Source organism: Physeter macrocephalus, chromosome 16, assembly GCF_002837175.3.
Source record: "Physeter macrocephalus isolate SW-GA chromosome 16, ASM283717v5, whole genome shotgun sequence".
Classification (NCBI taxonomy): Eukaryota; Metazoa; Chordata; class Mammalia; order Artiodactyla; family Physeteridae; genus Physeter; species Physeter macrocephalus.
In genome coordinates, this window is record NC_041229.1 from 12,530,653 (window position 1) to 12,546,883 (window position 16,231).

Consider the following 16,231-nt stretch of genomic DNA (forward strand, 5'->3'; position numbering starts at 1 on the left):
AAAAAAAAAAAAAAAAAAAAAAAATTGGCAACCCTTTACCAATCTCCTTTATATTATGGTTTTTTATTTTCCTGGTCCACGAAATCCCAAAGTCTGGGAACCAGTTTCCCCTCCATCCCCCCTTGTTTTCCACACTTGTCTGCCCTCTGCGTGCTGAGCTGCCTTTGCAGCTGGCCTCTTCACCCATGTGGCTTAGGTGACAGTCCTTGCCTGTCTCCCTACAGGAGGGGACATGTCTCCTTCACAATCACTGCTGTAGTTGCAGCCTGAGGGGACTGTGGTGGTTTGCAAACTCTCTCCAGCCTCCACCACCCTTCGGTGGCAGCACCAACCACCCACCTGTGGGCTTTCCAGGTGTCCAAGGGCAGGGCAGGAAGCACTACTTGTGTCCACCCCTCCTCCCACCCTGAGAACAACTACAGTAAGTCCCCTACATACGAACCTTCAAGTTGCAAACTTTCAGAGATGCGAACATGCATGTGGTTCCAGCAAGGAACCAGAACCTGTGCCATCAACGTCAGGCATGAGTGAAATTGCAACTTGCCCTCCATCTCTTATTGCTGACAATCCTTCAGCTCTGCCATCTCCCACCTCCTCTCCCTCCTGCAGCCAGTACCTCTTCTCGCCTGTTCACTCGATGCCAGCCCCTGGATGCCAGCTGTTGTGCTGTACTACTGTACTTTTCAAGGTACTGTACTGTAAGATTTTAAATGTTTTCTTTATTTTTTATGTTTGTTTGTTATGTATTTGTGTGAAAAGTAGTATAAACCTATTCCAGTACAGTACTATATAGCCGATTGTGTTAGTTGGGCACCTAGGCTCTCTTTGTTGGACCTGTGAACAAATTGGACTTACGAACGCGCCCTCAGAATGGAACTCATTCGTATGTAGAGGACTTACTGTACCCTTTTGCAGCGTTTCAGGAAGTCCCTTGTGGGGATGGGGGGGGTTGGGTAGGGAGTATGCAAGTGACTTTGGATTCATATAATATGGCAGGGAGCTTGGGATCTAGACCATACCTTATAAAAGACATTGGGGGACCCTCTGATGGAACCTCTTGGCCATAGTGACCCTGGCTTAAACCATTTTCTTGGTTCATACAGGGAATATCACTGACATCCTGGAATCTTTTCTGTATTAGTTTAACCCAAGGTAAAGGTTCAGACTAACAGCTCTACTTGTGTTTAATCTCTGTGGAACAATGGTGCTTTGGATTACTAAATCAAGAGTTCCCTTTGGTTGGAGAGTTAGGAAGATCTTGTTGAGTGACAGAGACTGAGGAGGGAGCTCATGTCCTAAATATGGTGCCTTGTACATAGTCGGAACCGAATGCGTGCTAACTGAATAAAAGACGTAATCAGAATCCACCTCTCCATCCTTCAGTGGGATACAGCGAGGAAGAAGTCAAACAGGGAGCTAGAACTTGTTTCCAGTCCTAACTCTGACTCTAACTGACAATATAACCTTGAGCAATCATTTCATCTCTATGAGACTTGGTTTCCCCACCTGTTGTATGATTCTACATCGTTTTTCTTTCAGTCCTAAAATGGAATTATAAAATTTCAGCTCCGTGGTGCATTTGGCAGAATCTGGCTAGCCCATGGTGCTGTAGTGTTCTTAGATAAAGCAGATCTAAACAGCACTAGGAAGTCCTAGTTGTGCCAAAATTGGTAAGAGGATGCTTCTTTTAGGGACAGTCTTTACAAATCACTCCTCTCTTCTCTCACCTAAGGAGCCTATTCTGGAGTCTTGGAAGCAAAGAAGAGGAAGGGCGAGTGTCAGGAAGTAGCACAATGGGGGCAGAGAGCTAGACATCAGGAAAACTCCAAAGGCATTGCCCCCCAGGAGTGATCTCCAGGACAGCCGCCACCCCTGCCCCCAGTGCCCTTCAGCTCTCCCCCCACACACACACTTGGCATCTGCATCTAAGAAGCTTGCTGTCCTAGTCCTTCCCCGAGAAATTAGAGTTTTCACATCCTAGATTCCAGGGAAACATTTGTTAGCAGGTTTTAAAAAGCTCAAAATAGTTGATAAACTACTTATTTCAAACCACCACCAATCTTAAGCTTTGCTCAGAGGGGAGATTTTACTTATGCAAAGCCTCCCTTCCCCACATCTCCCTTCTGCAGCCCCCTCCTGCTCCTGGACATCCCTCATCCCGAGTGCGGATAGGTGAGGCAGGATGGAGGGGGAACGGAGGCAGAACATGGAAGACTGGAGCTCAAAGCACACTGGTGGAACCACCGCAGGCAGCTTGGCGCAGCTCCAGCTCAGAGGCAAGTGGCAGGGTTCCTTTATAGACTCATTATGCGCAACGGGGAGATAAGGGGGTGCAGCTATGACACAGCTTGAAAGCATGTGCTTTGCCTCCAACCTGGGTGCTATCTGTTAGAATCAGTGCCAGGTCTTCCTGCAACACTTAATTTCAGAAACCAGCGCCATCATAAAAGAAAACTCACTCTTTCATCTGCTTCCTGGATCAATTGCCCTCCAAACTCTTTTAGGGGCACTGCCGACCTCCCACTTCTGAAAATGAAGTGACTGATAGCAAAAAAAAAAAAAATCCCTCTGGGTGTTAGCCTGGGGCGTTTTGACAACTCTGTGTGTTCCTCTTCTCAGTTCTTGCTTTATTGACCTCTTACTCTTTCATTTTTCATAACTCATTACCCCTTGTGTGTGAGCTGCTGACGGTAAACCCCAAAGGAGACAATCCTAAACAAACCAAGTTGAAAGACAGTAAAGCAGACTACTTTTCCTGTGACAAATTCTAAAATCTCCACTTTGGTCGGTGGGTCTCAGAAAGAGCAGAGCCAGACTAGGAGAAGAAATACAGCAGCACCTCTGCCCGCCCTCCCGACCCCGGCACACTTCTCCGACGATTCTCTGAGAGCTCAGGGGCTAGCTAAGACGATTAGGAATCAAGAAATCAAGTCCCTTCCAAATGTACAAATCCCTTTCACAGCTGTCGAATGGAAAAGATGGGAGCCTTTCCAGGCAACTGGGTGTTGGCTGTGGATTGGGAAAACGAGATAGAGAGACTTCTGTGGGATCCCATTGACTTCTAATGTGAGGACCGGAGGCAAATTGGATGAAGACCCAATTTCCCCCGTACTTGTGAAAACCCAACCAAACCCACAGCCTGTCTGGAACCGTGAAGATCGTCTCCAGGGTCCCTTTGGAGCTTCTTCTCACGCAAGTGAAATATTTCTCCAGGCTCTGTTTGGGAAAGACTAATCCCTGGGGACGTGGGCCACCACAGAGGCCTCTGCCTGGCCACAGCCATCAGTCATCCGTCCATATGTCAGACATGGCTTGTTAGTTCAGGATCTTCTCCACCCACTGAGCTGTGCAAAGGTGTTACACTGAGTCTTGGGCAGTGACCAGGGAGGTAGAAAGGTATCATGGGTGATTATCTTTTCTAATCCCAGCGAACTCCCTGACATCACCTGCTTTAGAAAGAAATAGCCTCATTCTGGGAAGAGAGAGCCCCTTCTGAGGAACAGGAAACCCTTCATACATTCCTTACTTGGCTTCACCGCCCAGCCAGGAAGTGTGGGGATGAGTGTTTATCTTCCCGTCTCACAGAGACCAGGAGTGCTTCAGAGAATGCGTGTAAAGTTACACGACAAGGCACTGGCTAAATGCTACAAGAGAATGGTCCTCTGACCCCCCCGCAGGCACTCTATCTACAAAACAATAGTACAAACATCCCAGGGATGGGAGAGAGAACAGACCACAGGGGATGTTCTGGCCCAGACCTACACCTGGACCTCCTTATTAACCATCTGTTTGGGGTCATGCAATGGGGCTGGAGTACTTAGCCTTAGCCCCCTCCCCGGGACATTTCACATGACACTCTCTTGGGGGGAAAACAACTCAACATTAATGTATATATCACTGGCGATGAAAATGATCAAAGCTGTATTGCCAGTTGCATAACTCGTTTGTGGAAAGTGTTTCATAAACATTTCACAAGAAGAATTTCAAAGCGTGAACATCTCCCAACCTGCCTTCAATTACAGGCAAGATTTTTTTTTTCGTTCTTCGCCCCTTCTATACGTCTCCCTAGCAGTCAGGAAGAGTTTCTGTTTTGTAACTGATCTATAAAAGGGTTGACAAACGTTTTGCTCATGAAGAGATCCTAAAAATATATTCCAAGTGGTAGAGTAGGGCAAGTGTTCATCTGTTATCTCAGATGAACAAGGCTGAGAGTCCCCTAAGAAATGCTGGCTGTATTTTTGCTTGGGGGACTCTCCTTTCTATGAGTCCAAGGCTCCTGCCTCTTTGGCTGCTCCCCTGAATTACCTGGGGAGATGGCCTCATCCAGTCCCTGGTCTCTAGTCAGACCTACGACAGACCAGCCTAGGCACACCTTTGCCCATGCACATTGGGATCTTCTCCTGGAAAGCATCGAACTTCTAGACAAAGGAGTGATGGAAGTGAGGAGACATGGGGCCCTTTAATAAACATACGGTTTCTTAGGAGGCTGGAGCCACTTAGGGTTGTTCCCTCCTGAAAAGAAGCTTTCCAAAGAGGCATCCTTGTTTTTCCTGCTTGTACCTCCTCTGGAAATGCAAAAAGCTTATCAGTCATGTTATTTAATGCTTTGGCTTCAGTTCTTAGGGCACAGCACTGCTAGTGCTGACACATATCTGAAAAAATCCCATCATTTTAAGCCCATAAAAGTTTTCTTCTCCCTCTGGCATAGAGGTCCGTGCATTCAAGTTTAAAAACTCTAGAAAGGGGCTGTGCTTTCTTTGAGCACACATCCTCCCAGATATTTTTGGTGCCCAGGACTTGAACAACTTTAACCACTGTACCACTTCCCAGCCCTCGGGAGATGCCAGCAGCGTCTGCTTCCAGTGAGGAGCTGGATTGATGCAAGCTCTCTTTTGTGACCCTGATCTTTTTTTTCCGGCCACGCCGCACAGCTTGCAGGATCTTACTTCCCTGACCAGGGATTGAACCCCGGGCCCCAGCTGTGAAAGCACCGAGTCCTAACCACTGGACAGCCAGGGAATTCCCAACCCTGATCTGTCTTGAATCAGAGTCTTCTGGTTTTCCTGGCTGCCTACCTGTTGGACAAGGGCACAGAGCTACCTTCTCTGGTTCTTTGGCTGGGAAGGAGCGCCACACAGAACTGTTGATTCGCCCACATAGATGGCTGTTCTGCGCCCCCAAGAAGTGGAATGGCAGGAGGTGGGGTGGGGTAAGAAATGCTGAGCACGGTCTCAGAATCAAACTCTGAGAACTGTTTGCCAGTGGCTCTTCTTGGGAATCATCTTGTGTGTGAATGCTGGCTGTCATCACACTGGGTTCTTTTGCATACATTGGGTTACCTATCATGGAAAGACTCTGTAATCCTTTTTAGAGCGGGGGATGGAAAAAAAAAAAAAAAAAGACATCCAGGAAACAAGCACAAGGCTCAGAATCAACCAGGAGACCTGACTTCGGGCTCTATCCCTGCCTTTAAAAACCTGCATGATCTAATATTTATTTACTTCACTCATCCATCTAGGCCTAGATTATGCCTCCACAAAAGGAGGAAAATAGATGAGATGGAATCTACTTAAGAAATTTGGAATGTATAGAAGAGAGAGTGGGTGTTGACTTGTGAGCCTACAAGTATGTTTATTGTGTCACTAGACCCATTTTGCAGATGAAAAGACTGAGGCTTGGAAAAGTTAAGAAACTGGCTGAAAGTCGCACTACTGGTAAATAATAGATCTGGGATTTCAATCCACATCTATTTGACTCCATAGTTCTTCTACATAAACCTGACTACCATATGTGATAGAATCATAGACTCTTCAAGGTAGCTTAGCGCGGATTGTGTCGGGTGCATGGAAGACATTCAACAAGTGTTGATTCCCTTCCTTCCCCATCAGAACTGGAAGGAAATGTAGATATCACCTGGTTCAAATGGCTCATTTTACAGCTGTGACTCCTGATGTCCAGAGAGAAGAAATCACCTACTCAGGGCAACACAGCTAGAGCTGCAGGCAAGCCAGGCCTGGAGACTAAGGCAGGGCCCCTAAGGACTGGTCTCCTAACTCTCCACCTCATATTTGGTCCATTCCACTGCACTGCAGCATGGCTCTATCTTCTATTTCTATCACTCTGATGTTGTTGCCTATTCTGGCTCCTCAAGTAACTCAGTAGTAACCCTAATCCCATTGCTCTAATAAGATTTAATCTCAGTCCCTATTCAGAGTTCTCCATTACTACACAGGGTAAGATTTAGACACAGATAAAGCACACATCTACTTGATGTGTAACCTAACACACTTGGTTGGAGAACCAGCATTCTGTATTCCCTTGACTCTCACATGGACGAATTAACTCCAGGGGGTTGATATTTGCTTTTCTCCTCCCTCATCATGAAGAAGAGAGGTAGAGAGGGGAAAGACAAGGCTCAGCCATGCCATGAAATCTTCCAGTGTACATTTTACTCTGGGGCCCAAAGGAGACTAATGAAAGGAAGGACAGATGCCTTGCTCGTCCCGGACACACAGGCACACATGCACACACATGCATGCATACACACCAACTTGTGACTATGAAGTGCTACACAGATTAGCTCCAAGAGCATCAGTACGAGAAAGGGAAAAAGGAATATTTTTAAAGCATTTTAGAAATTAAAAAGCACTTTCAAAAGTATCATCATTTATTCTTCATGATGATTCAATGAGGGGAAAAAGTCTTATCCAACCATTTTTACAGATGTAGGAGCCAAGACTAGGAGGAATTAATATGTCCATCACACAGTCAGGAAAAGCAGAGCCTGACTTTCTATTTGGGTCTTTGGCCTCCAGGCCCTCTTTTGCCTACACCACCCTGTAAGGCGGCCCCACTGGGTTCCCACCCAGAATTTCCCACGTAAAAATGAGATGTTGACCTCTGCCTCCCCATGTGCCATGCTGTTGTCACGTGTGGTACACAGTTGGTGTAAACATTTCCATCCACAAGTGTAGCCTGGGACTTTTACATGGATGTGAGGCTGACATAGTTATTGAAAGCAAACTTTCAACAAGTCTGAATGAGATGCTCTTTGACATCCCCTGGGGAACTGCCTGTGACCTGGAAGCCTATCTCTGAAAGCCTGAGTGTTGGCTATAAATGCACGTAAAAGGCTTTTCCCTGGTAACATTCATATCTGAGAACAGTCTTCTAAGTAAGGCTGAGGCCCTTATCTCTTGTATTCTTCTGGTACCCCAAATAAAACGAGGCACCTCTGTGGCCCTCTGACACCAGGTCTGCTCCAACAGCAGTTGGAGCAGACAGTCCTCCATGTGGCATGCTTTAAACAGAGGTTTTCCTGCCCCATAAAGGTCCCCTTCCCAGTTTAGCTCAATAAATATTTGGTATACACCCATTGTATACCAAGACGAACTGGGACACAAAGGTGAATAGGACCTTCCAGATTAATTAGGAGACAGCAAGAAAAAAGCAGTTACCTAGAGTGCAGTACTTACAGCAATGGGAAGGCGGTACAGTGGTCACATGGAAAGGTTGTGATTTGCTTTGTCAGGGCAGAAGATAGCTAGAGAAAGGGGAATGAGGTAGGAAGTCTCCACGGAAGAGAAGTGGAGCCTCTGAGGAGCCCTGAAGGACAAAGACGGTTTCACCAGGAGAAGGTAAAGCAGGGCATATACCAGGAAGTGGGAGTAGCTTGTACACAGTCACAGATGGTGAAACAGGGCTTCATGTTCAGGAGCGACAAGCAAGTCAGCGTCGCAGCAGCGTGGGGTGGGAGAGGCCTGGGCAAACAGCCAGGGCCTGACGACAGAGGTCCTGTGGGTCACACAAAGGAGTTGAGGATGGACTCGGGGGCAAAGTGTAACTCAAGTAAAGGGCAGGGACACGCGAGATTTTTGTTTAGTTCGATTTTGTTAACAGCTGTGTGGAATATGGATTTGAAGAGAGGACAACTGTAAGTGGGGCAACTAGTTAAAAAGCTGTTTATTGCAATAGTCTAGGTAAAGAACTGATGAGGACATGCCTAAGGCCAAAACAGTAAGAACGGAGAAGAGGAGACAGAAGTTTTTAGGTTAGAAAGTGTATTTCCACCCCTAAAGGTTTATCCTTTATAACAAAGGACTATTTCAGGAATTCTCTGTTGAATGCCTGCAGGACTAAAGGAACTAACACAGAAAAAATTCTGAAAGAACATAATCAATCCAACTGCTAATAATAGATGGAGTGGAGGGTATTTGGGGTTTCAGAAGGTATTCACTTTCTAAGTCAAATATTTCTGCAGTGTTCAAATTTTTAAAGGTAATTATTCATTTTAAATTAGAAAAAATTAAGATTAATCTTAATTTAAAATTAATATTAAAAAAAGTAAGCACTCAAAATTTCATTAGTCTGTATGGAAGTTTGTAGTTTATGAGGTATTCAAGTTAGTTACAGTTCCCTCCTTTACCTGGTGAAAGGGAAGTATTGAGAGGTTTAGGGGCACATTTTCTAAATAAACACACATATATGCAGATATGTGTATTCTGCGTGTGCGTGTGTTGTGTGTGTGTGTGTGTATTTTTTTTAGCAATAACTGAGAATCCATCTCCTTCTTCTGCTGCATCTTGAGTCATTGTCTACCAGCAGGCAACACCTGTAGGTCTGTGGCCTACAGACCTCACTTATACCTTTCCATGATGTTCTACAGCTTACAAAGTACTTTCAAACATATCAGTCTGGTCTATTTTCAGAATATTCCCATGAGATTGAAAAGGCAAGTGATGCTATTCCTGTTTTACTGTTGAGGAAAACAAGGTTCATGAAAGGTAAATGATTTATCCAAGGTACATTGCTGGCTAGCAGGAAAGCTCTGATTTGAACTCAAGTTATCTGATTTAAAATTCAACACTTCTTTCAAATTTCTAGGATTTTCTGAGGAAGCTTCCCAAATAAGTGGATTTTCAGTCACTGAAATATATTTCTTACAACTCCAAACTCTTTATTTCAGTTTTGGATAGATATTTATTGGTTTCATTTTTGAATAGAGATCTTGTATTTTATACATCTCTACTTTCCCTTAAAGAGTACTTGACAAAGATGTCACAAATAAAGAAAATTACAGGCCAGCATTACTGATGAACATAGATGCAAAAATCCTCAACAAAATATTAGCCAACCGAATCCAACAATACATTAAAAATACCATGTACCGTGATCAAGTGGGATTTATTCCAGGGCTGCAAGGATGGTTCAGTATTCACCAATCAATCTGTGTGATATACCACATTAACAAATTAAAGAATAAAAAATTATATGATCATCTCAATAGATGCAGAAAAAGCTTTTGACAAAAGTCAACAACATCCTTTTACAAAGACTCTCCACAAAGTGAATATAGAGGGAACATACCTCAACATAATAAAGGCCATATATAACAAGTCTACAGCTAACATCATACTCAATGGTGAAAAACTGAAGGCATTTCCTCTAAGATTAGGAACAAGACAAGGATGCCCACTTTTATGCAACATAGTATGGGAAGTCCTAGCCACAGCTACCAGACAAGAAAGAAATAAGAGCTATCCAAATCAGAAAAGAAGAAGGAAAACTGTCACTGTTTACAGATGACATTATACTATACATAGAAAACCCTAAACACACTACCAAGAAACTACTAGAGCTCATCAATGAATTCAGTATACAGGATACAGTATGCAGGATACAAAATTAATATACAGAAATCTGTTGCAGTTGTATACACTAACAATGAACTATCAGAAAGAGAAATTTTAAAAATCCCCTTTAAAATCACATCAAAAACAATAAAATACCTTGGAATAAATCTAACTAAGGAGGTAAAAGACATGTGCTCAGAACTGATGAAAGAAACTGAAGATGACACAAACAGATGGAAAGACACACCATGTTCATGGATTAGAAGAATTAATATTGCTAAAATGACCAAGGCAATCTCTAGATTCAATGCAATCACTATCAAAATACCAATGGCATTATTCACAGGACTAGAAGAAATAAAATTATTTGTTGTATGGAAATTTGTACGGAAACACAAAAGACCTGAATAGCCAAAACAATCTTGAGAGAAAGAACAGAGCTGAAGGTATCATGTTCCCTGACTTCAGACTATGCTAAAAGGTACAGTAATCAAAACAGTATGGTAATGGTACAAAAACAGACCCATAGATCAATGGAACTGAATATAGAACCCAGAAATAAATGCACACACTTATGGTCAATTTATTTACAAAAAAGAGGCAAGAATACACAATGGGGAAAAGGCAGGCTCTTCAATAAGTGGTACTGGAAAAGCTGGGCAGCTACATGTAGAAGAATGAAATTAGAACATTTTTTTCACACCATATACAAAAATAAATTCAAAATGGATTAAAGACCTAAATGTAAGCCCAGAAACCATAAAACTCCTAGGAGAAAACATAGGAAGAACACTCTTTAACATAAATTGTAGTAATATTTTTTGGATGGATCTGTCTCATAAGGCAAAATAAAATTTTAAAAAATTAAATTAAATTAAATAAACAAGACCTAATTAAACTTTGTGCAGCAAACAAAACCATCGACAAAACAAAAAGACAGCCTACTGAGAATATTTTCTCCTATGGGAGAAAATATTTGCAAATGATATGACCGATAAGGGGTCAATATCCAAAATATATAAACAGCTCATACAACTCAATATAAAAAAAAAAATCAAGCAACTCAATTAAAACCTGGGAAGAAGAACTGAATAGACATTTTCCCAAAGAAGACATACAGATGGCCAACAGGCACATGAAAAGGATGCTTGACATTGCCAATCATTAGAGAAATGCAAATCAAAACCACGATGAGATATCACCTCATGCCTGTCAGAATGGCTATCATCAAAAAAACCATAAATAACAAATTTTGGTGAGGATATAGAGAAAAGGGAACCCTTGTATGCTGTTGGTGGGAATGTAAATTGGTGCAGCCACTGTGGAAAACAGTATGGAGATTCCTCAAAAAACTAAAAATAGAACTACCATATATGATCCAGCAATTCCACCACTAGGTATATAGCCAAAGAAAATGAAAACATTAATTCAAAAATTCTCCAATGTTCATTCAAATTCCCCAATGTTCATAGCAGCATTATTTACAATTGCCATGATATGGAAGCAACCTAAATGTCCATCAACAGATGAACGGATAAAGAAGAAGTGGTATATGTATACAATGGAATATTAGCCATAAAAAAGAATGAAATTTTGCCATTTGCAGCAACATGGATGGACCTGGAGGGTATTATGCTTAGTGAAATAAGTCAGACAGAGGAAGATGAATACTGCATGTTATCTTTTATATTTAGAATCTAAAAAATAAAACGAATGAATATAACAAAACAGAAACAGACTCACAGACAAAGAGAACAAACTAGTGGTTACCAGTGGGGCGAGGGAAGGTGGGAGGGACAAGATAGGGGTAGAGGATTAAGAGGTACAAACTACTATGTATAAAATAATCAAGTTACAAGGATATATTGTACAGCACAGGGAAATAGCCAATATTTTATAATAATAAATGAAGTATAATGTATAAAATTTTTGAATCACTATGTTGTATGCTGAAACTAATATAATATTATAAATCAACTGTGCCTCAATAAGAAAACATTCAACACATCTTTCAAATTCCTAGGATTTCCTGAGGAAGCCTCCCCAAATAAGTGGATTTTCAATCGCTGAAATCGATCCCTTGTAGCTCCAAGTCTTTATTTCAGTTTTGGATAGATATTTATTGGTTTTGTTTTCGATATTTATTAATGTATTATATACATCTCTTCTTTCCCTTGAATAACACCTGAAAGAATTTAGTCAATGACTCAATCTTAATTGTGAACTCTTTTTAAAAGCAATCATGCCCTCGGGGAAACTGAAGTGCTTGGTCTCTCTGTTGGCAGTAGCACTAAATGGCCCTGAATTGCCTTTTTTTTTTAATTGCAGCTCTGCTTTTTCCAGGTTTTCTGCCTCCTTTCTCACAACCAGGTGTTTATCCTACTGTTGGTATCCTTGCTTCTAGCAGCCCCTATTTCAGCTCAACTTCGCAACTTCTATTTGCTAAGGGGTAGAAAAAACAGATAGTTAAGTTTGGTATAACTATTTCTAAAATAAAAGTTTGAGGCTCTGAGAAAGGGTTTGGCTCCAGGTCTCATTTGCTTCCTTCTTATTTTCAGCTGGATTCTAAATTGGTGAGGTTGCTGGTTCTCTGGATAAGTGAGGCACTGCAGTGGCTCTGTGTAGCTGTTTGACATGGGGCTCGCCCTTTGGTTCAATTTTAACTGACTACATATCTATCCTTTTACCCTTATTAGCCTGCGACAGGGCTCCAGGCACAATGGTTGGCTGAACCCACACAATTGACAGTGTAAGCTAAATTCTCTAAGGCTAAGGAGCAGTTACCAAATTTATTGCCAAAAGGCGGAGTGAACTTGAGCCAAAGGACTCTCTGACAGTATATCTGTTTCCCTACTTATAAAAGGAAAATCATCTCTGAGTCTTACCCAGGTCTCAAGAGTTAGGGCTAAATGTCTATAAAACCTATTCTAGGAAGAGCCTTCCCTGCTTTTGTCACCAAAACGATACAAAGTTAATGATTCTGCACATTTATTACCTGGGACACCTATATTGCTTGTCTGTCAATTAGTAAGTGCTTAATTAAATAGATGCAGAATTGCTGTATAAATACCTTCAATAATCCTTGAATTTAGGAAACTGGGTCTCAGAGAAGTTAAAGGATTTCCCAAAAGCCATACAGCTAGAAAGTGGCAGAGCTGGAATTTGAACCTATGTCTGACCCGATCCAGAATCAACCCTCTTTCCATTGTATCACACTGACTTAAAAAGGCATCGCAGAGCTTCCCTGGTGGCGCAGTGGTTGAGAGTCCGCCTGCCAATGCAGGGGACACGGGTTCGTGCCCCGCTCCGGGAAGATCCCACATGCCGCGGAGCGCCTAGCCCCGTGAGCCATGGCCACTGAGCCTGCGCGTCCGGAGCCTGTGCTCCGCAACGGGAAAGGCCACAGCAGCGAGAGGCCCGCATACCGAAAAAAAAAAAAAAAAAAAAAAAAGGCATCCCAAACTAGGCTCATTTCCTTTTATATAGGGTTCTTAGAAATGAGAATCAGGTGAATGCTGCAATTACTGTATGTATACATATATACATGTCCCTGGAGGTCAAGATGGGGTCATAAGGGCTGAGATAGTGTTAGTTAATGAATCAATGTCATCCAGGAGGGATGTCTCCAATGGCACGTCATGGGACTCTGCTCATTGTACAGTCTTGTTAAGAATGTTATCAGTACCTTAGAGTATGATGATGTATGTGCCCTGCATACACCTCTGTATGAGGAACAGGGCTAGCTAGTACCTTGCACAATGACATCAAGGTTAAAAAAAATCTTGAAATTGTGCAAGGAAGGGAAGAAAGTAATAAGATAAAACATAAGAGGAAATGTAAAAATCTTTTACTAAGAATATGAAAATTAACTGTACAAGTTGAGGCAACAGTGTAGATTTTTTAAAAAAGACTTGAGAGGTGTTAACTGACCCTAAGAGCATGTAAGTTGAAAGTGTGATACAATTATCTTTTTTAAAATCTGTAGGGTAGGCTGTACCATCCTAGTACAGTAGAGTATGAGGGAGGTTCCCCTACTTAACCTTTTATATAGGGTTCTTAGAAATGAGGATCTAAGTTCAGGCAGACAGGCCTGCCACTGTCTTATCTGGGCTTGGAAAGAAATCAGGGCACAATAAAGATATGGTACCTGCTCCACCAAGTTTTGTTGAATGAATAAATGGATGAATGAATGAACCAAGGGTCCCACTGTGCTCTGGCCTAGACAGATGTCATCTGGGTATTGAATGTTGTAAGCCTGTGGATACTACACTTAAAGAGGGTGATTGGCAGACCGAAACCTATACATACAAAGGCATCAAGGCACAAACAAGTTCAAAGAGTTTGTATAGTATTGTACAAAAATATTTGAAGCAACCTAATGCCCATTGATAGGGCAATGGAACAGTAAAATTACATTGAAACAGTAGAACAGTATGTGGTCATTAACAATAATCATAATCAATCCTATATGTACTGCCATGAAACAATCTATAAATCTATTTTTTAATTTCAAAAGAAAGTCTCAAAAGAATACACACTGTATAATTTATACCTACCTACATATGTACATATATATGCATTTTTAAAACTCCACGTATATTTATACATTTCCATTTGTATCCATATCCACGTACATGCAGAGAGAAGATTCTTCTAAACACATACACACCACACTGATAAGAGGCGTTTCCTCTGGGAAGAGGGCTGAGGCTGAACAGGGAACAAAATTCTTCTTGTTTATCTCTATTATTAAATATTTTTATAAGAAAGTATACATAGCATTCATGTACTATGTGTATAATTGCTTTAAATAAGGCAATCAGAAACCTGATACGTGAAATTATTGAAGGAATTCTGGATGTTTACATGGAAAGGGGAAGACTTAGGCGTGAGAACTCTTCTCAAATACTGAACGGCTGTCAAGTGAAGGGGATGGACTCGGGTCTTGGAGCTGAGGCAGGTAGAGTGATGACCACGGGGTGACCATCACAGGGAGGTTGATGGGGTCTATCAGGAGAAAGAATGGCCAAGTATTGCAACCCGCTCAACCCTGGAGGGGGCTGTATTCTGGGTGGTGAGTCCCAAATTCGTGGGAGAGCTTTGGCAGAGGTGTGGAGCCAGCGGCCATCTGTCAGGGGTGTCAGCGGTAGAACGTGTGCCCCAGGAGGTAGGTTAGGCTGGAATCACACTGGTTTCTAAGCTTTTGAGGCTCCTGACAAGTAAATCTTTTTTTTTTTTTCAGAGTTCAGAGAGTGTTCTTTTATTTTGCCAAATAATATTAAAGTAACCAGTATCACCTACTCAGGTCATCATTTCATTACATACAATTAATATTTTAATACCAAAAAAATGCAAAATCTCAGACTGTTAAAATTGAATACATTGAGCTTTATAAAAATTTGCTATGTTATCTTCTTTTAAGATGTCACTGTAGATGGTGAAAATTTAGCCATAAGATGTAATATTATGAATAAATAAGTGTATCGACAGATAGGATAGGAGAAAGGAAGAAGAAAGCCTTGGTGCCAGACAGCAGAGATCTGTGGAAGCCTTCTGGGAACAGGGGGACAGGTGCTAAGCGACCCTTTAGCCCTAAGGGTTTATATGTCTCTGACTCACTCCAGAGTTAGAAGCTCAACCCAAATTTGTCTCCACAGTTGATGAAAAATAAAGTCACAGTGATATCAGATGTCACTGGATATCCCCAACCATACTTTCCATTGAAGTGGCCAGGAGAAGGCAGTCCCAGGAGAACCTCAGTCCTGTCTTCCCTAAGGGGCATTTGTAAAGGGCCTATTCTGGCTTGAGATATATAGCTTGGTACTGAACTCTCAACCTTAAAGAGTTTAAAAAACTAGGTTAGCCAGAGTCCTCTGTGCAGACCCTGGAACCCTAGAGGGCAGGCCTTGGCACCCAGCACCCACTGAGCAAACAGCTAAGACGCCTCATCCAACAACTCCTGGGGCCCAGCCAGCATGTGGCGAAGTTGGGAAATATTTACCAGAGCGGACTGGATGGAGCCCACCACACACGCTGTATGCAGACACCCAGCAAGCTCACCTCCCTGGGAAAAGAGGTGCGTCTTTGCGGATCGCTGGCTGAAAGACGACAGGAAGCAGAGCAGCATGAAGAGCAGAGGTCCTGAAAAGCAGAGAGATGGGAGTTCCTGGCACCCAGGATGGAGGGATGGGCGGGTAGTTTCATTCCAACTATCCATCAATCCATCTATTTAGGAAACACTTATTGAATGTCTGCTCTGCGCCAGGCACTGCTCTACCGTAATCAATACAATAGAGACTGTTTCCTCAAATATTTCCCATCTTCTGGAGGGCTACCTGGAGAAGAAGACATTTGAGCTGAGTTTGGAAAGATGAATGACGGGCTGGCAGGGCGATGGGGAGTGAGGGGGCGGGACGGGGGTGGGGGTGTGCGCGGGTTGAGAGGCCAGTCCTAGGGCTCATTCAAAACAGAGTCGAGGGCTTCCCTGGTGGCGCAGTGGTTGCGCGTCCGCCTGCCGATGCAGGGGAACCGGGTTCGTGCCCCGGTCTGGGAGGATCCCACATGCCGCGGAGCGGCTGGGCCCGTGAGCCATGGCCGCT

General features: G+C 42.8%; 1 protein-coding gene across 6 annotated transcripts in view; it reads right to left on the reverse strand.

The window, feature by feature from the left end:
• The window catches only part of POU2F3 (POU class 2 homeobox 3), an 86,814-nt gene that overhangs the window by 22,535 nt on the left and 48,048 nt on the right, over positions 1–16,231 (reverse strand). The window contains exon 1 of one of the 6 annotated variants that reach the window (XM_024131327.3): positions 14,189–14,342. The exons of the other annotated variants lie outside the window; for them this stretch is intronic. The gene's annotated coding sequence lies outside the window, so the exon portion shown is untranslated. Of the gene's footprint in view, positions 1–14,188; positions 14,343–16,231 lie in introns of those variants that run through there. 6 annotated transcript variants of the gene reach the window in all.